Consider the following 22,140-nt stretch of genomic DNA (forward strand, 5'->3'; position numbering starts at 1 on the left):
TGTGTTGGAGCATGCACTTGAGATAATTTGCCAAATTTGGGCCTTCAGAACTCCCAAAGCCGCCAACATTGACATAAAGCAATTACACCACATTTGCGAGTTGGAGCTAGTGTTATTTGATATACTACGTACCCCTTCTCATTTAAAATATTTCACTTGAATCCAAGATGGCGGCCATGATCGACGTACACCTAGAAAGAGTTGCGGCCCTTCACCCAATATTTGTGTCCATATTCATTTCCATGCCCAAGGATATTTTACTCTCTCCGTATATATATAAAGAGACTTAACAAGAGTTATATTATACAATATATTAATTTATGGCCATTAATTATAAACAATACGTCAATCTAAACATCTATACAGATACTGTATATCTTTTAATTCCTTTGGCTGGCTAAACCCGAAGTTCGTTTTCAATATAATGAATGTTAGATACAGTGGAATAATGGAGACATTTAGTTATTGATATTTAGCTATAATTATTAACTTCCTGAAGCAAGAAATATAATTAAAAGAAATTAATTGAAATTATAAAGTTAGAGTTCTTTTCCATTTCTTGCAATTGATTTGCTAGTGAATTGCTTCTTTTCCATGTACAGATAAGTCGTTTCCAGATCCTTCATTTTAAAATAGCAATTTTTATTCGTTTATTGAAGTTTGACACGTCTCTTCAGCACCGTCTTTATTTGAGTTGGAATCCAATGTGTAAATTATTATTGCTATTATTGCTTCGGTCTAATCAGATGAAAGTATCTCTTATAGCACTTTCGACCACAAGACCATACATTCATAACGCCCATGCATTAAGTTCTTAAATTCAAAGTGTAAACCGAAACAGAAACCTAGTAAAATTTCAATACCCTCTATATCTTATAAGACATTTTCTAAATTTTCTTTTTTTATTTTTACTTTTAAAAAAATCTTTTCGTTTCTCTTTATCTCCTTATCTTGAAAGTCATTTCCTTCATTAATAAATGCAATACATTCCTTTCAATGTGTGAATATACTTCAGTTGAATGAAACTCAAATTGTGGCTACTTGTTGTACTGTTTTTGCTTGTCCTCCTATTTGATAAAGTATAATTTTAACAAGTGCAGTGTATCAGATAATATACTACTACACTGTTAAAAATGCTTACTCAAAAATGAGTAAAAGTGACTCAAATTTGAGAACATTTTGTTCTCAGAATAGCTCCGAATACGTTGTTCTCAAAAGTGAGAAAGTGTGGGTGTTCCAAATTTGAGAACATTATGTACTCAAATTTGAGTAAATTTTACTCAGTTTTGAGTAAAAATTCTCTAAAAGCGAGATAAAATATTCTTAAATAAAATGAGAAACTGCTATTTCTAAAAAATAACGAGAACATATCTTCTGAAAAGTGACAAATTTAACCGTAAAATGAGATGAATGCAATCAACATAGAGAAACTCTCTGCTCAAAAACTAGTAATGCTCTGCTCAGAATTGAGAACATAAATTTTTAAAAGTGAGTAGAAAAGTATTCGAAATGATCACATAGACGCAAAATTGAGAAACATACTATCTCAAAAATTGAGAATATTTAACCTCAAATTTAAGAAAAAACCTCAAAAATGAGAAGGGTTGTTTTTAACAAATGAGTAAAAAAAAGTACTCAAAAATGAGATTACATTAGTATTCAAAAATGAGAAAGGAACTATTTATTCTACTGCCTTACTGGCACAGGGAAAATTCCCTGGAATTAGAAAGGTGGATTACTCTCACACCGCACTAGACAATTTATAGTAAGCACACATTAATATAGAAGTTAAACAATTTTCCTCTTAAAAGGTGGAAAATAGAAATCGTTCTTGAAAAATACGAGTACTTCAATGAAAATGTCGAACATCAATATTAATGTGTAGAAGGCGTACTTACTATAAATTTTCTAGTGCAGTGTGAAATTCATCTACCTTTGTAATTCTGGGGAATTTTCCCTGTGCAGCAGAATAAATACTTTCTTTCCTATTTTCGAATACTAATATAATCTAATTGTTAAAGTACTTTTTTACTCAATTTTGAATCTGCGAGGTTCCATTTTTATGCTTAGGATCTGTTTGTTTCCATAAATAGCACAGATGACAATTTTAATTCAATCAACACACAAGCTCCTTGTAACTTCAAGTTTTCATTATGTTGGTTTGCGTTAGTTTTAAACAAGTGAGTCTGCTGTGGTGGACAAACTTCAGGTGCATTGGTTTTCTCGATGTATTATCGTTTCCTCCTACAGTCTTCATTGCATTATTTGCAATTGTCTCATCCTTTAGCCCCGAAACATAATCGTGCTATGTTACACTGAAAACATTTAAATGTATATATATATTTGTTTCATTTTGATGAAAAGACGTATGTTTGTACATTGTATTTTTTATTTGTCAAACAATAAAGTAAGTCTATACATTATATACTTCACACATATAAATACAATCGAATATTTACATTCTTTGGATAATTCCTATCTCTTATCAAGTATTCAGTTATAAAGTTTCTGTGACTTCGTAACAAATGTCTTTGATAATTAAATGATTTGCTAAATACTTGACCATAATTTTTATAACAACATACATAAGACAAAATATAACGAACATATCTGACAAAATATCTTATACTACAGGAATAAAACTATATACTCATTACCGTGAAAGTTATTAGCCTTGCAAATTTGTGAAAAAAATGAATTTGAATCCTTCAGTAATCCTGCATTTACAAGATATTTGTGCTGTAGTGTAAATTTAAAAAAAAAAAATTCGTTGGGAAACACTGTGTATCGATTGCCAATGGACAATATAAACGGCTATGTTCGAGATCCTCCCAGAAGCTTTTCATTTTCTATAAATGTGTCTATGCCTTCATCGTGCTGGAAACAAAGAGATTATGTAATTAATAACAACAGAAATAAAAATCAAATGAAAGACTTGTAAATCTCATTCTGTATGGCGATGTCTCGAATAATATTAGTGTGGCTACGTTCTAATTCGAATTAGTATCAATTGAAATAAGACGTTATAAACTCTAGTAAAGACAGTAAAAAAAATCATGCAATATTTCTTCAATTAATATTGAAACCAGATGTTGTAGCAGATCTACCATTTAGTGTTTTAGCAGAGTGATTAGAGTGGAGATGGAATATATTCTAGGAACGCTTAATCAATAAAAAGTATACAATGTGAGATTACTGCTATTTCTCTATAGTGATCAACGTTAAAACCGGAAATAGTTTATTTCTATCACTTCAAGTAGGTAGATCACATCCATTAAGGAACTCCGAGATAATTATCTAGCTATTGATTACAGAAAACAATTTTAAAATTATTTTTTGTTGAAGCGTTATCGTGTTGAGTAACGGACGTACTAAGCCAGAGGTGTTTACCCGCGCGAGGGCATTCTTACCCTCAAATTCTCTCGCCCATAATGACGCGAGGGCGATGACAAGCTTCGATAGCGAGGGCGAAGGTAAAAAAAGGCGAGGGCCAACTGTCACTGCCAGGGCGACAGCGAGGACAAATTCCCAACACGAAGGCGAGGGCGATGGACAACTCTCTTCGCGAGGGTGAGGGTGAACGAGGGCGAGGGGTAATCCACTACGAGGATGAGGGTGTGTGTGGTCGGAGCAAAATGAACATCTATAGTACTAGCATTACAATATTATATATCTAAACTCCATTTCACCTAACTAACAAACGACAGTGCATAATGCACAGAATAATTGGAAAGTCACATATCAATAACGGAACAAATTTGTCTAATACATAGAATATCCAAACGTATAGAGTGAGGATGTATTGGTGCCTAGAAGCAAACATTATTCATGATTTTCGAAGGAAATTAACCGTCAATCGATTACAATGATCGTATACAAACAAAGTTGAGTTTACACGTAAAACTACACACATATTTCATGATACAGACATTAAACTCATATTGCAGGTAGTACTGATTTGCTGAATACGCAGCCAAAAACTAATGTGCGTGGAGAAAAGGAGATACACACCGCAGAACCGTATATTCCAGAACCCAATCGAATAGAAGTGGAAGCCGCTATAAAGAAATTAAAGAAACACAAATCTCCGGGTGTAGATGAAATTCCGGCTGAGTTAATTTTAGCTGGAGGCGAAAAATTGTGGAACAAGATACACAAACTCATTCTCCTTATCTGGAACAAGGAAGAATTGCCACAAGAGTGGAAAGAGTCAATCATTGTTCCAATTCACAAGAAAGGCGACAAAACTGACTGTAATAATTATCGAGGCATTTCTCTTCTGTCAACATCCTATAAAATCCTTTCAAATATTCTGTTAGCAAGATTGACCCCATACGCAGATGAAATTATTGGAGATTATCAGTGCGGATTTAGACGAAATCGATCAACTATCGACCAAATATTTACCATTCGCCAAATACCCGAAAAGAAGTGGGGATACAATACCCCGGTACATCAACTATTTATTGATTTTAGAAAGGCTTACGACTCGGTTAGGAGAGAAACATTATACAACGTTCTTACAGAACTTGGAATACCGAGAAAGCTAATTAGATTAATTAAGATATGTTTAAGTGAATCCCAAAGTAAAGTCCGGGTAGGAAAATTTTTGTCCACGAGCTTCCACGTCGAAAATGGCCTGAAACAAGGAGATGCGTTGTCGCCATTATTATTTAACTCTGTGCTGGAATACGCCATAAGGAAAATCAAAGATAGCAACCAGGGCCTAGAGTTGAACGGCATTCACCAGGTTATGGCATATGCTGATGATGTAAATTTAATAGGGGATGATAGGAGAACAGTAGAAATAAATGCAGAGATCTTATTAAACCCTTGCAGGGACATGGGTTTAGAAGTAAATGCAGAGAAAACTTAATACATGGAAGTGCGTCGGGACCGTAATACGGCAAATTGTGGAGGCATTAAAATATTAAATAATGCTTTTGATAAAGTGGATACTTTCAAATATTTAGGATCAATATTAACAGACGAAAATCATATTCACGAAGAAATTAAATGTCGACTAAAAGCAGGGAATTCGTGTTACTACTCGGTTCAAAATCTCTTGTCGTCGCGAATTCTGTCGAGGAATTTGAAGCTTAAAATATACAAAACGATAATCATGCCTGTTGTTCTGTATGGTTGCGAAACATGGTCGCTTACTCTGAGGGAAGAACATAGACTGAAAGTATTTGAGAACAGGATCCTGAGAAGAATATTCGGACCCAAGAGGAACGAGAATGGGGAATGGCGGAAGCTTCATAACGAGGAACTACATAGTTTATACGGTTTACCCAACATTGTTAGGGTCGTCAAGTCTAGGAGGCTTAGGTGGGCAGGTCATGTAGCTAGAATGGAAGAAAGTAGAAAAGCTTTCAAAGTCTTGACTGGTAGACCCATAGGAAAACGACCATTAGGCAGACATAGGCGCAGATGGGAGGACAATATTAAGATGGATCTCGCAGAGATAGGAATACAAAGTAGAAACTGGATGCAATTAGCTAAGGATAGAAGTCAGTGGAGAGCTTTTGTGAACGCGGCACTGAACCTCCGGGTTCCATAGGCCATAGAGTTAGTTAGTTATTGCAGGTAGTACTTACTTCAGAAAACTTCCCGATTTCTTCTTATTTTTATTATATATTAAACCCATAATAAACATTATAACTAGGGCAACCCAAAAGCATAAAAATCATAAAAGCATAACAGAATTCATACATATGGTTGGTACCTTAAACATGGTTGTGGTTGTCTAAGTGTCCAGAAGAAACTAATTTTAACCCTGGAATACACAGACAAGAAAAAAGCTTATGTGAAAACACAAGGGGGTGCCAGCTCACACCATATAATTAAACGCTACTAAAATTATAATACATGAACTTAAATATATTTATTTTACTTTATCAGTTACAAGAATACACAATAGGAGCTTGTATGTATTTTTCAACAGACACAGCTATACCTTACTGCACGAAATACAGACTTCCTTTCTGGGTTAGCACAAACAGCCTCTTTGGATCTGAAACAAAAAGATTTAGTTTTTCTGTCCTTATTCCTAGGGCACATATGACATCGTGCTTGCTTTGGAAGACTAGATATTGAATCAATTACAGGTGACAATTCTTTTTTAATTCCAAGGATATTTTTGATTCCAATAGACAAATTAGTCCGAAGATTCTCCTTGAGGCGCTCTAGCATGTAGGGTCTAGCTAACTGCTACCCGAGTTTTTTTTTGTTTTTTTGTTTTGTTTTGTTTTGTTTTAGAAGCTCCGAATGGAGGGTTAAGAATTCCATTTATGACCGTTTCTTCCTAATATAGAGGCTCCCCTTATAACTGGATCATTTTCGATGTTACCCTCAGTTTCTCTCGTGTCACTTCCACTAATTTCATCATCGACTTCCGATTATACTTCAATATTGTCATCGGACTCACTAAAATTACCTTCAGAATGATAACCATATTCTAATTTGTTCAGTACAAAGTCTGTAAACTTGCTTGAACCTGTACACACTTTCGTCATCATGCAATTAAACAAATATGCACGCAAAGTATCTAAAACGAATTTCGTCAAAAATTAAATTTCACATACGTAAATGCACAGGTGAGGTGCTGGAGAACCCCACCCCTTGAATATATTCTCTTCTAAAACGAGACAATTTGCTTCACACCCACCACCGTGAATGTCATGCACCAAAATGAGAATACACGAAAGCACCAACCAATGTGAATGAGAACAGAGCCACAATGGCGATGAGTATGGCTCCAGCACCCCCCTGTTTATTCCAGGGTTAAAAGCATAATAAAGCATAATTTTAGAAAATAGAGCATAAAGCAAAATTGAAAATATATAGCACAATTCTTGAAATAACCCGTTTAACTGCAAGTTTAACATACAGTATTAATATTTTTTAAACCAATATTTACAATGGAAAATGATTGAAACGTAACAATGCCAACAATGAAAAGCTTATTTTTTTTATTTCGGTGTAATCCTTTCATGTAGAGAAAAGAAAAGAGGAAAAGAAGAAAACTTTCCGTACACAAGAACTACACTTTGCATTGCTATATGTACCTCTTGAACTTGAGCATTTTCTGTACGTTTTGGTGGCATCTTTTACAGGTCTGTGAAGTTGGCCTACCCAAATTATCTTACCCACTTTTATCTACATGAGCCGTTAGTTCCTCGTTAGTTCCCGTTAGTTCTTACAAAAGTATCGTTAGTTCCGCAATTTTAAAGAAATTATACACGAAAGCCAATGGGTAGGCCAACTTCACATGTGAAGTTGGCGTACCCAACAAGCTTTCCCACATTTTCCCCGTTGAATCGTTAGCTCATCGTTAGTCCCGTTAGTTCTTACAAAAGTTCCGTTAGTTCCGCTTCCGCGATTTTAAAGAAATTATACGCAGAAAACAATGGGTAGGCCAACTTCACATGTGAAGTTGACGTACCCAACAACCTTTCATACATTTTTCAACATAAATCGTTAGTTCCTCGTTAGTTCCCGTTAGTTCTTACAAAAGTTCCATTAGTTCCACGATTTTATACAATCTAGAGCATAAAAAAATGTATAGGTAGGCTAACTTCACATGTGAAGTTGGCGTACCCAACAACCTTCTCCAAATTTTTCGACATGAATCGTTAGTTCCTCGTTAGTTTCCGTTAGTTCTTACAAACGTTCCGTTAGTTCCACGATTTTATACAATCTAGAGCATAAACAACAATGTGTGGGTAGGCTAACTTCACATATGAAGTTTTCGTACCCAACAAGCTTTCCCAAATTTTTCGACATGAATCGTTAGTTCCTCGTTAGTTCCCGTTAGTTCTTACAAACGTTCCGTTAGTTTCACGATTTTATACAAATTAGAGCATAAACAAAAATGTATGGGTAGGCTAACTTCACATGGGAAGTTGGCGTACCCAACAAACTTTCTCACATTTTTCGACATGAATCGTTAGTTCCTCGTTAGTTCCCGTTAGTTCTTACAGAAGTTCCGTTAGTTCCGCGATTTTATACAAATTATAGCATAAAAGAATGTGTGGGTAGGCTCACTTCACATGTGAAGTTGGCGCACCCAGCAGCCTTTCCCACATTTTTCGACATGAATCGTTAGTTCCTCGTTAGTTCCCGTTAGTTCTTACAAAAGTTCCGTTAGTTCCACGATTTTACACAAATTAGAGCATAAACAAAAATATGTGGGTAGGCTAACTTCACAATGACGTTGGCATACCCAACAACCTTTCCACATTTTTCGACATGAATCATTAGTTCCTCGTTAGTTCCCGTTAGTTCTTACAAAAGTTCGGTTAGTTCCGCGATTTTATACAAATTACACCATAAAGAAAAATTGTGGGTAGGCTAACTTCACATGTGAAGTTGGCGTACCCAACAACCTTTCCCACATTTTTTGACATGAATCGTTAGTTCCTCGTTAGTTCCTGTTAGTTCTTACAAAAGTTCCGTTACTTCCGCGATTTTAAAGAAATTCTACGCGGAAAACAATGGGTAGGCCAACTTCACGTACCCAACATGTTTTACCACATTTTTCGAACCGAATCAGTAGTTCCTCGTTAGTTCTTGTTAGTTCATAGAAAAGTTTCGTTAGTTCCGCGATTTTATACAAATTAGTGCATAAACAAAAATATGTGGGTAGGTTAACTTCACATGTGAAGTTGGCATACGCAACAAGATTTTGAACATTTTTGACACGAGTCATTAGTTCCTCGTTAGTTCTCGTTAGTTCTTAAAAAAAATCCGTTTGTTCCGCGATTGTATTCATATTAGAGTATAAATAAACATTGGTGGGTACGCTAACTTCGCATGTTGGCATACCAAAGAAACTTACTCAGGTTTCTCAATATGAGTCGCTAGTTCTTCGTTAGTTCTTATTATAGGAGAGAGGGAGGTACATTTGAACAACAGGGGGTACCTTTGAACATTTAAGAAAACAGGCTAGAAATAATAGCATATCTGGTGGTTTCAAAATTTTTAGTTTGGCAAAACTGCGTTGCGTAACGGTCAACTGTTATCTGCCATTTTAGTGTAACTGTTGATGAACAGCAGTATTTTGTTACATTTGTGGGGTGGAAAGTTGGAATTTTTGTGAAGTTTTGTAAGATTTTTGACAGAAGCCTGTGTTTTGATATTATCTGCCATTCATTGCAGAAGCAAGTACATTAATTTACTTATCTAATGTTGCCCTTTGTATTTCACAATAGTTTGTACCAGTAGCGTAGAGTGCTATGAGACACTGAGACACTGTCTACCCTTTCAAATTAAAAGAACATAGTTTTAGAATGTCTTAATTAATAAGAATCAATATACATTTCATGTTGTAGAAAAATATAGAAATAATAGGGTCCGTGATAGGTTGGTTAATAGCAATAGTGGTAGAATCTTATTTGTGAATAATTTTAATATTCAAAACTGGGAAATTAAAGTCCTGTCTCCGTCAAACAGGCCACAGAGAGACATCAAGAAATCTGTCTCAACGCTGCCGAAAAGGTCAGTGGAGCTCCTACTTGAAAGTTGCGCGCGCATGTGGCTGTGTTGGGTTCTCGCTCGCTGAAAGAACCTGGCAATGAGACATGTTTCAGCTGCAGTGATACCACACTCAGCGCAATTGTACTATTGTAAATCCAACACACTTTTTCCTCTTATTTTTAGATATTCAATCATATTTCAGATAAAATTTCAAGAAATAGAAGAAAAAACCAAATGAATAACTACCGGAACAATTACTGAAAGTTTTATGAATACCAGTAATTGATATAAATCTTCCACGATTTAGCTTCGGCTTCTTTTTAATCGCAATATCAGTGTATCAACACTGCGAAAGGCAAAAGCGAGCGCAAGATGTTTTATAGTATGCTATTGTGTTGTTGCTTTTAAAATCGTTAGCTAACTTTGTGTGAATTTGGATACGTGTGTTAATTATGTATTATATGAAAACTAAATGATTAGATATAGATTTATTGCACCAGTTGTTATTAAATGGCATGCTAAGTTGTCGTATGAAAATTAGTATCAAGTTTAAAACATAGCCAATTTCTGAGCTTACTTTTTGAATCAGAGATCACACTTTACAAAGGCTAAGCAAATAAGAAGATATTACATAGGAAGTAAATTATTAATTCAATTTAACGTATCCAGTGTATATACTGAGATTCTTCAGAACGAATTAATATCGGTATGGTTGTTTAGTTTGAACGTTGAGGGCTTTGTTGATCAAAATTAAGTCTCCATATGTTATATACAGTAGTGCAATCTCGCAAAAATCAGTTACTCAATTTGGTTAGAAGTTTCATATTCCTTTTCATCACCGAAGCTGTATGAGACATGGCCCTACAACTTAATGTTGCTTCCGAACTCGAGAAGAAATAATAATAATATCTACCAGGCACGCACCCAATTTTTTGTTGGGGGGCGGAGTTGCCCCCAACTTTTTGACAAAAAATAAAATGCCACCTATATGCTAACTCCACATTTGTGTAGAAAGTGTTCCACAGGTCCGATACTGACCAAAAGGTCTGCCCGAGCAGACAATTCCTAACTCCATTCATGGCGGAGGGTGCTTGGTTTGGGGGGATCCAAGCAGCGCCCCCTAACTTAGATTTTTCTGGGGGGCAAGCATTAATACACATATTTGATTCCCCTACAAAAGTTGTTTTTCTAATTCTTGGACCCCTTCTTTCCATCTTTCTCTTATTCTTTATGACCCCCCTGGAGCCTGTGGGCCCTCAAGTACGACAAGGTCTGCGGGGCCGTTAGTTACACCTTTGGGCTCGTTCCATACATGACAAATTAATTAAGGGGACAATATTGACAAATCTCAAAGCCATACGAATAAATATTATCTATAGGGCCCCTAATAGCAGACATTTTTTTACTAAAATGGGCCCACGACTCTTTTGTTTTATTTCCTTTTGTGTGCTGTTTCATTTATGTAATGTAGTGAATCTGTTTGATGCTTCATTTATAATTTCATGTTCGTATCGTATATGGAGTACGGAAATTTTGTCTTAAAATGGGTACCCCTCGAACGGCGGGGAGCTTCTCTTGGGGGCGATTGCCCCCTACCCCCCACAAGTTACGGCCCTGGATCGAAGCCACTACGTCTATGTAGTATTGAACGGATATCATTCTGCATTCGACAAGACAAGTAACTGTAAATTACTTTCAACTATATTTTCAGAAAAAAATATGTAAATACATTGTTTTTATAAGAGAAATAGTACAGATATGTAAGATCAAATTTTCATTCTACATCAATAATTTCTCTACTAAACAAGCATTGTTTTATTAAGAAAATTAATAAAAGTATATTGACTTAAGAAGTTTTTGGGATGTCGGAACCCGGTTGACTCCCCCCCCCCCCCGTCGTGGGTGCGCTTGTGCTGTCTCCCCTTTGTGAAAGTTAACGCTACGCTACTGGTTTGTACTATCTGGGTATTACCAAATTCCGCTTGGTCATGCCGGTTGCGGCAGTTTTGAACAAAAATTAGGGGGCACATTTGAACATTGTTCTACCTCTACTTTTCTGAAACTTATAAGTACAGTAGAGCGTCGATTATCCGAACGTCGGTCAACCGAACGACCGCTTAACCGAACTGTGTACTCGCTCGCACCTGTTACTCTCCCATCCTACCGTCCATCATCCCTCTCACTCCCAAATCAAGTTTCCCACAGTAGTCGCCGCACTGAGCCACCGCTGGCGTAACATTGCTTCTAATGGGGCCTTCATAAGGCGCTGCTGACCGGCCAAGCCGCCAGTCGCTGTGTTTCAACAGTCAGCACACTTCTGTAGGTTTGGCACTGGCTGTAGAAGTAGCGGCAGTATCAAAGCTGTTCACAGCAATAGCTGCGCCAGCTTAGAGTTGAGGCGTGCCGCTCCGCGAATGGCAAATAAACATGTACAGTTCGATTATCCGAACAAACCAGTTTTCCGAACACCCATGTCCCCCAATTACTTCGGATAATCGACGCTCTACTGTACCACCAACATGTTTGTGTTGTCAGACAAGGAAGACAAATATTCAGTGCCAACTGCTGATATTGTGTAAGAAGTAAGAAGTAACGAGAACTATCGAGGAACTAACGATTGATGTCGAAAAATGTGGAAAAGGTTGTTGGGTACGCCAACTTCACATGTGAAGTTAGCCTGCCCACACATTTTTGTTTATGCTCTAATTTCTATAAAATCGTGAAACTAACGGAACTTCTGTAAGAACTAACGGGAACTAACGAGGAACTAACGATTTATGTCGAAAAATGTGGGAAAGGCTGCTGGGTACGCCAACTTCACATGTGAAGTGAGCCTACCCACACATTCTTTTTTGCTATAATTTGTATAAAATCGTGGAACTAACGGAATTTTTGTAAGAACTAACGGAAACTAACGAGGAACTAACGATTCATGTCAAAAAATGTTGGAAAGCTTGTTGGGTACGCCAACTTCACATGTGAAGTGAGCCTACCCACACATTTTTGTTTATGGTCTAGATTGTATAAAATCGTGGAACTAACGGGAACTAACGGTTCATGTCGAAAAATTTGGGGAAGGTTGTTGGGTACGCCAACTTCACATGTGAAGTTAGCCTACCTACACATTCTCTTTATGCTCTAGATTGTGTAAAACCGTGGAACTAATGGAACTTTTGTAAGAACTAACGGGAACTAACGAGGAACTAACGATTTATGTTGAAAAATGTATGAAAGGTTGTTGGGTACGCAAACTTCACATGTGAAGTTGGCCTACCCATTGTTTTCTGCGTATAATTTCTTTAAAATCGCGGACCTAACGGAACTTGGGTAAGAACTAACGGGAACTAACGAGGAGCTAACGATTCAACGGGGAAAATGTGGGAAAGCTTGTTGGGTACGTACTTCACATGTGAAGTTGGCCTACCCATTGGCTTTCGTGTATAATTTCTTTAGAATCGCGGAACTAACGATACTTTTGTAACAACTAACGGGAACTAACGATTAACTAACGGCTCATGTAGATAAAAGTGGGTAAGCTAATTTGGGTAGGCCAACTTCACAGACCTATATATATATATATATATATATATATATATATATATATATATATCATAAAACAATATGTTTCACGAATACAGTGTTACTCATTTTTGAGAACCATTCTCTGACTAAAATATGTAGCTAAATTTTCTCATTCTCATTTTTTGGGTTATTTTTTCTCAAAATTGAGACAAATTTACTCAATTTTATGTGAGTAGAATAATTTATTCATTTTTGAATAAATCATTTTTAACAGTGTAGTTTTCAACGAATAATAACATATAAATTTAGGATTAAATTAGTATATATGTAATATTTGGGTTCAGAGAGAAATGTCTATGAAATGTTATTACACATGTTTAATCTTGAGCTATTGCGTACTTAAACCTTTTTGAATGAAGTGTCGTAAAAAATTCTCTCAATAATCCCTACCAGTCTTCTTAAATAGTATTGTTGTTAATGGAAATAATTCTTGTATGCATGTTTACGCTGATTTCAAGATTTATTCTAGAAGGGAACTCAGTTTCATAGGTTTTATTTTCTTATCATATAACTTGTAAGGACACAATTAGTTAATACAGATACAAATTTTATGTCGGAAAAATGCACATAGCTCACTTACTGTAGATCACCGCTTAAGTAATAATAGATGTTCTTGTTGTCGTTCTGTTTTGCATATATTAAAGATCAAATCATGAGTTTTTTCCCTTGCTACTGAAGTAGAGATTTACGTTCAAAATTGAAATGCTCTTCAGAATGTAAAAGAGGTTTTTTTTTTTTTGTTTTTTTTTTGCAATTTTTATTGGACAATTATTGTATTGCATTGTACGAATTGATCTGAGTGACGTGTGAGTACATTTTTTCCATATTGCGGATTTGCCACCTAAGAAATTTTAAGGTTGTAGACATTATTTGAATCCTAATACATCGCTATTCAAACAATACCACATTTGTATAGCATTCAACAATTTTATATATATACATGTCGGTTTAACCTTATACTTTATGACAATTTGCATGAAGAGTTGATTAGAATTAGGTAGTCTAATGTTTTCATCTTCACTTTCATTTTTCTTGCATTAAGTGTGTGGTGAATCATATGAAAGAAGTCAAAAATGAAATGAAATAAAATCTTTAGTTTTTATGTTCCACGCTTATGCCGGTTAGACTAAAGGAGACGCTGATTATGAGAAATGAATAAAATGATGGAATGAACAAAGTGGGAGGAAACGGGACAACCCCAAGAAAACCCACGAGCCCGGGGTTTGTCCGCCACAAGGTCCACACGGCACGAGCTGGGATCGAACCAGGGACCCCAAGCACCGAAGGTGAACGCTGTACCAGTGAGCCCCCGCGCCCCGAAGAAAGAAGTCACGTAAAGCTGCAAGTCTTTGTGTAAAATAATGTATATAATACAAAGTGTAGTATTGTCGTTGAAAACTGCGAAAATAGAACCGATAACACTGCCGTAACATGCTCTATTATTGCTGAAGGACCGCTGTAACAGCATGTGTTGACTTTCATGGTTACTTCAAGCACGTCGAGAGTACGTTGATAACTATCCACAAGTAAAATGCAATACTTATCTTGAATTTTGTTTCTCAGCTACATATTTTATTAGCGAAGTCTATAAAGTAGTAGTAAGTACTCCGCTTGTAATATTAATGAAATTCACCAGGAGGATTAAACTAACTCATTAGTATGTAGACGAATGAATTTAATATGTCAGTGCTCACTATCGATCGTCATATGGGCTAAGATTCAAGTCTGATGGTAAAAGATGCTATTAAGTAAAACATGTAATCTCAGCTCTTATGAATTGGAACAAATCTCACCAGTTATTAGACATTGATCTGTAGAAACACGGACATACATTTAAATCAGAAAGGTTCGCTCATAACATTTCAGGTCTACAAGTATGTCCTTCTTTAAGGGACGATTATGTGAGGTATATTGTGAAACAAAATGAGTAACAAAATGAGTAAAAATATATATACCTAGGTAACAATTCCATAATTCTTGAATGTCCTTTGATGCACTATGAACCCAAGACAAGTTTGTGAACAGTAAAGGACGGAAGGGAGCAATTACTTTCAATTTCTACATTCTAAAAGACTAGCTTTTGCTGTGGTAATGAAAAAGAATCATGAAATACCTTGAATGCAATAAAAAAGAGATCGAAGGGGATTTACGTAGAAATAAATAACAATCACAAGACACTTTTGGATAAGAATTATGTAAACCAATATTTTTGTTTGCCATTTGTTCTAAACCCTTCCTTCCTATATGGAACAGGTATTCGCCCTGGTTTCCAGTTTTTGCTAGTTTTCTTCAAATATATTCTCATCATCTGACGACATTTCACATGTTGTTATTTTATAATATGAATCAAAAACCTTTAATCTTACAGGCCATCATATTTCTACACCGAGTATCATGTACTAAAATTAACAAATACGTATCCCTTACAGGTACTTCCTTCGCTCAGAAACTAAAATTAGACGTTCTTCTAGAAACAGTTATGTTCTACTTTTCCTACTACAGTGACTTCATTGGCTTTTTATTTGGGATTTCCGCTAAACATCTATATTTGTAAACCTATGTGTTATTTATCTCTACCATCGTTTAAGATTATATTGTTTCAAGAGCAGTTCCTCTTGTTTTCCTGTTATGCAAATTGTCATGATTACTTGAGAGACGAAACCAGAATTTATAACATTTCAGAGCTTAAACGTATGTTTATCATTGTGAGCATAAGCATTCTTAACTTACCCTAGAAAATAGGTATTGGATGATATGCACATGTTCAGTGCACTCTATATTCGGAATCATTGTACAGGTTTGATTGTAAATTTCGAATACATATTTTTTATCATATGACATATTTCCGAGTTAGGTAGTAAAATTATTTTATAAAACTTGAAATAATTTTTACTCTGAACCATACTCTAATGATTCAAGTTCCGCTAATGTAATTTTACTGACCACTTTTGATGGCAAGGTACAGAAATGCTTTCATGATGTTGTCTTCGATTAAGTACTCTCTTTTTAGCTTAAGTGACAATGAAGTGGAATTCTTTAAAGTAGTAATTATAATACAACTAAAAAAAGAAGTATCTCCCTTGCGTATCCGATTTATTTACTAATATTGAAATATGACAATGTTTGATTTCATGTTCGTTGCTACTCAAATGGATTATATATAAATTTTCAATTTACATTTCAGGATTCATAAATGAGGAATACCATTTCTAGAGAATAGCGTACCATGATTGTGGTACTACAATTAATCTTATTCCAGGTACATTTATATAAGTTTCTAATTTCTCAATATGTTTGCTGTACATTGTGTAATTGAAGTTCGTTTTGAAAGTAATAATCACAATTTACATAGTTCATTTAAGTTCTGTTTTTATACAGTCTACGTGAAATTGGATATACTACAAACAATCTTTAATGTGACAACAAATAGCAAAGAATTCTTACAGGCCCGGCAATAGTATTGTTTCGTTTTATCTTTAATATTCAGTATCTTCCTGGCCCTAACAGTACGTAATTTTGAATCAGTATATATTCTTTAAGACGTAGAATAAAATCAAGTTTCGTTATATTTAAGTTGAAGTGATTTCGTTTTTGGTAGCAGTATTTATTGGTAAAGCCTATGCCAGGCGTTTACCAATCGAGGGATGCACTAGAAGCTTTTGGCATGTCCCGAACTACCTGACTAACGGAAGTCCACTATAATAAAATATTCGAAGATTTTCAATATTTTAAAGGAGAAATTATTGTAAAGTGCTTAAAGTTAAAATAACATTTATAATGTAATAGAAAACTACTTTTCTTCATATTTGAGATGGGGAAGGTATTATACAATTTTCTAGATACTCATTTAAATTTTTACGTTTGAATTTCATTTTTCGCTTCAAGGTGTGACTCTGCATTGACAGAGTATTACTTAGATTTTGAATATATTTTTATAGTGTTTCTTGCCAAGGTAACTGTGGAGTAAATAGTCGATCAAACCTTACTTTTTAGTTTAATGGCTTACTCATCTTGCTAATGGTGAAATAAATAAGACATGTCCCCATAAAATTTTAATTAGTTTTGCTTTTCCCATAAGTATCAAGTTTTCGTATAAAACTGCTCAAATACTGAGGGTATCTCTTACCATAGTCAATAAAGTCTACTTATACTAATAAACAAGAAAGATAAATATGTAAAAATGGATTATTTTGGATCATGAGTTTAGCATCAGAATTGTTAATGTGCCCCTACTCACGCTAAATTTATTTTAATTAAAACAGAAGTGTAATTCAACTGCTATATAGTTTCACATTTTCACAAAACACCCAACTTTTCAAAAGATATTTTCTAGATCATTCTTGAATTTTGAGAACTCTACTGCTTTTTTAAAAATTTTCTTTGTTAGATATACTGCAGAATTATTACGACATAAATACCAGATATATAATGCACAACTATAGAAAACTATTAAAATGACAATGTAAAGAAGTTAGATTTAATCTTTCTCTACACAAACGTATTTTCAAAGTTCTAAAGAAAATTAGCTCAGTAGATTAGTACAGCTTTATTCTACTAACTATTGCTACACACAAATTTAACATTCTTGCAATTTTCTCACATAAACAACAAAGACATTTCTATATTTCTTTAGTTAGATGTTTACAATAACTTTGTATAAAATAGAGGTTATTGCTAGTGCATGCATACTTAAGACCATAACAGAATCAGGACCATTATGCTGCCGTTCATGTGTTATAATATATCACCTTGCATACGCAATACTACTAATATAATTGAATCTTATATTAATAATATATATTGTGCTACTCGTTTTCCAAACACATTTTTGAACACAATTATCTCGATGACTTCTGGAGACTAAACTAAAATATAATTTATTCAGCACAATTACTGCTAAACTTTTTCTAACCAACGTTACATGCAACTATTGCATCAAAACAGGAATGCATACAAAAATTGAAATATATGTAATGATTAAGTAAATTTTAAATTAAATATTAATGAATAAGTAAATTAACTGTGCAAGTAGCGTACAAAGTGGAAAGATTAAATTGTAGATTGTTATTTACGAATAATAGTAACAAAATAAATGTACATTAGTTTGCTATGGTAATAAACCAATTAACTACAGTAACAATAGAACTGGATTTGGAACAAAGTCACTGTAGAAACTCAAACATTACCAGTGTCTTATCGAAAATTATTTTACTTAATAATAAACTTCGATACTAATTCATGTGCTTGTTACTTGACTTATATTAGGCTTCTTCTCAATCATATCATTGTCCTTTGTGGTTCATTTTAAAGTTAATTAGAATTATTTCTTTATTTCGGTGCAACCAAACATTTTAAGATTAGAAAATTCTAGGTTTCCAACGTCTTTTCCATATATGTCTTATAATACAGCCGTTTTCCTTAACACTTTGGATATAACGAGTGGACAGTAATAACAATGTACTATATGTAGTTATATGTATCTATAACCCCCGAGTATTGATGATGTGTTCTAATACTAAATCATGCTTATTTTAAAATATTTGTTTTCCAAGTTGGTTACTTCTATTTTCTTCTTCTATATTTGGTTCATTAAATTCTTCTTTAAAATGCCAATTTTCAATTTCTGTTGATTGGAAACTTTCTGAATATAGATACAGCGTGGTCCGGACGCGAGCGTACCCCTTATTGGTGTTTTCTGACTATTTTAGGTTTTACCAACATTTGTTTGATAACATTGCTTGACATTGTCTGGTAACATTGCTTGGCATTGTTCGGCAACATTGCTATCCATGTTAATTTGTTTTCTGATGTTTTCTGCCTGGTAACAGTAATTTGCAGTGGAGTTGGAGTAATCAACAATGTGTGATCAAGGTTGTGCATCTTCACCAGCTACCTTTGCCTGGCCTCTAAGTCCCGATCTGCGACACCAGACAATGCTCTGTAAGGTTCCACAAAGCAACAAGTAAGAACCACCCGATATCACACAACGCAGGAATTACGATCAGCTGTGGAACACGCCTTCATCCTTGTGACTCCGGAGTATCTCCGCAAAACATCTGCGAGAACTTGGCGCAGAATTTAGCTGTGTTACCACATGGATGGTGATCATACCAATGTTATAACTCTTAAGAGTTCAAGGTAACTGTGTACAAACATTCTATCATAACTAACACTATACTGTTAAAACTATACTGTTGAAACTAAAAGGGGATATGCCCACTTCCGGAAAACCCTGTACATTCGGCGAAAAGGGTACATTAACAAAATATTACAAACTAACTCCAGGGGATATTTACCAATGGATTCAGATACATAATAGTTTAAAGCAACATGTATTGACAATAATTGTATCCATTTAGTGTGGTCATTAGAACAATTCGGCCGTATCAAGTGATTTTCATCTTATGGGTTCTTTCTATCATGCCATTCAAAAGGGTGATTTAACTGGAAATTATGAAATGTTTAATATTTTGGCTATCACAAAACTGTTTCTAACCTTTAAAAGTGAACTGCGCTGAACATATGACGAAAGTTAAAAGTATGTGTTTCATATGATATTGGTTATTTCTATTGAATTATCTTTCGCTAATAATAAGACATTATAATTTTAGATTACCCATAAATGATTGATAACTTGTAATTCATTGTATCCACTAGTGTTTGATAACTCCTCTACAATATCTACACACATTTTGTAATAAGACAAAAATATAATTGGGTCGTTAAAATCATTACTCTTGGAGGCGTGTACTAAATAGTTAGAAAGAATAAAAAGAAATGAAATTGTTGCTATTAAACAAATAAATTAAAATCATTGATTTTAGTCTATAGCTATATTTCGTTGCACAGTAAGATAAAATCACTATTTGCTTTGCCTGACTACCGAAGAATTATATTTAATTTAGATTGAAAGACCGTGTATTGTAGTACACGACTGTAACGACTCAATTACATCTGTTTTTACTTTAGAGACTGAGAATAGATAATAAAGTTAGGATGAAGGTAGAAGAGGGAGGAGTAGAGGGAGAAAAGAAGAGAAAGACGAAAGAGAATGACTTCTCGAAGAGTAGTCTATTGCTAAAGAATACTAAATAAAGAAAATGTTGCAAAAGATTACAAGTAGGATATAGGAGAAATAGAATAATAGAAGAGCATAAGGAGGAAGAGAAAGGAGAGGAAAGTATGAGATAATTATTGAAATATTCTTGAATGCCTAATAATGCATTACATATGTGGTATAATCCTATTGATCTTCAAGTGAGAATAATAATAATAAAAAAAACACTTCAATGTTTAACCTGTTGCAGTCAGACTCATACAACACTGACCTGGATTCAAGTAAATACTCAATGTGGATTTACTCAAACCCAGCCCAACTCATGAGAACGATTATATTAGTTTCCAATCAAATTTGGTGCGTGTACTGCATTTGCACTTCTTGTTTTCAACCGGATAACTATCGGAAATTAAGCAGAACGAAATACAAAAAATCCAAACTGAATGACGTAACATTAATATGCAATTGAAGTTCTCAGGACTCCCTGGCCATTGTCAGTGGTTTTCTATTCACTCACCCTCGTTAATATCGAAGAGCTACAATTGAATAACCACAGAAAGATTAAAATTCAGCATATTCATATTATTCATAGACTATAGCTTGAAGTGATATCTGCAAGTTATTCATCAATGTTTGCATAGTAAATAATTACGACTTATTAACACTATCGTAAGTTCCCTTGCTTAAAACTATGTCACACTCACACTACCACTCACTCCACACGAAGATAAGCATTTAGATATATAAGGTTAGTAATAGTTTAAAAGAAAATTCGCTAATTACGGATTTATAAAATTTTAATACAATGAATGAAGGGAAAAAAGAAAATGTAAGAAAACACACACACACACACACACATATATATATATATATATATATATATATATATATATATATATATATGCAACAATATTATTATCATTAAGTATTATATCATGTTGTATAGGTATTTTTTCACATTAACCACTTAAGTTATTTGAATATATCTCAATATTCAAAATTGACGAATTAGAATCTTTACTTTTGACTTTGTTAGAATCAGATTTAAATATAGCAACATAGGAGTATTCTCCGAAGGCAGCTGAACGTTTAACATTAATAATTTAATGTGGAAAGACATATTCTCATTTAGACCTCCAAAAAACCATGACACACGGCTGAATTATCATTGAAACAAAATTTCGTGTGAGTCTCTCACGCTCATGGTTTAATGATACGTACTATTTTTCACTCTCGCGCTACTTTTAGCATCCACTCACTACTTGTATTCAAAAAATTATGAACACCCGATACTTGGTTCCAATGTGATATAGTCACAAAATTTACGACAATACTTGGATACAAACGAAATGGCATGAAAGCTAGTACAGTAACAAGTTGACTAACAATTTCTCATCTTCCAAGCATTCCACTTCCGAGATGTTTAAAGTACTTATTTCATTATGGTTAAATAATTCTATTTGTGGGGGTAACTTGTCACCTTCGTTAAAAATTTCCAAATAATAGTTTTCAAACTGATTTTATTGAGAGACGAACATTTCTCCAATAAAATGCTAGTAGGAAGCGAATATTATTCCGAAGCTGCATCCAACTGATTAAGTAATAGCTATGTTTTTGAAACCAATTCACTCAAATTTTCTGATTGCCTTCTGCTCTTAATTTGCACCGAAGAAAAACCAATACAGTAATTATGTAATCACTGAGGAGAAGATGGGAGGGGTTAATAGGATAGTTCTGAGAATCAGGATTTTACTGTATACTTCATAACTATATCTCGGTAATCTACTAATCTACTTAGTCTCACGTCAGACATGATTTTTAATAGGTGTTAATACGACAAAGTTTAAAACACAAATATTGCATTACAAAAAGAAAACCACATTCATCGATCTTGGCTATATATTTTTTATGTTTAATAGAAACAAAATCCAAAAAACAAATATGGCAAAAAATACTCTAGTCTGGTAGATAGATACTAGAAAGGAAAAAACCACAACCAAGCAGGTCGTTTCATCGGCCGA

The 22,140-nt window shown here is 34.4% G+C and overlaps 1 long non-coding RNA gene across 1 annotated transcript in view; it reads left to right on the plus strand.

Annotated features, from left to right (window-relative positions):
• The window catches only part of LOC145683441 (uncharacterized), a 48,631-nt gene that overhangs the window by 23,010 nt on the left and 3,481 nt on the right, over positions 1-22,140 (plus strand). The window contains exon 2 of the long non-coding RNA XR_014131097.1: positions 16,247-16,321. This is a non-coding gene — a long non-coding RNA (uncharacterized LOC145683441). The remainder of the gene's footprint in view (positions 1-16,246; positions 16,322-22,140) is intronic.

Source organism: Thermobia domestica, chromosome 4, assembly GCF_964235325.1.
Source record: "Thermobia domestica chromosome 4, izTheDome1.hap1.1, whole genome shotgun sequence".
In the NCBI taxonomy this organism is placed as follows: domain Eukaryota; kingdom Metazoa; phylum Arthropoda; class Insecta; order Zygentoma; family Lepismatidae; genus Thermobia; species Thermobia domestica.